Consider the following 423-nt stretch of genomic DNA (forward strand, 5'->3'; position numbering starts at 1 on the left):
CAAAATGAGCATTTGAAGTTTTTTGCCTGGATGGCGCCATAGTCGCATGCTGCATGCTTTTTGTCTTCACTTGGGTCTCCAGGCCTGCCCAAGGTGGCAGTTGTTCGGATTTTTCAGTTAGTCTCTAGCCGGTGAACGCATTTGCCGGCTTTAGCTTAGATGGACGTTGCTTCCATGCTACTTTGTGCTGGGAGGCAGCCCCAACCGCTTTGTGTGAAAAAAGAGCAATGACCGCGGGTGTGCTGAACTTTTGGTGCAACTGCTACAGAGCTTTGTTGATGATGCTGCAGTAGCTAGAGCGCAGCCGTGCCCTGCGTCCGAGCGTACTGCCGATGGCTCCTTTCTTCACGGCCCTTGTGATGCTTCTGCGTAGGAAGTACCATTACGGACCCGCTAGGGCTCGAGGCGGTCGACCCTTCTGTA

The sequence above is a fragment of the Eimeria mitis genome, genomic scaffold (genome assembly GCF_000499745.2).
Source record: "Eimeria mitis Houghton genomic scaffold, Emh_scaff1411, whole genome shotgun sequence".
NCBI lineage: Eukaryota > Apicomplexa > Conoidasida > Eucoccidiorida > Eimeriidae > Eimeria > Eimeria mitis.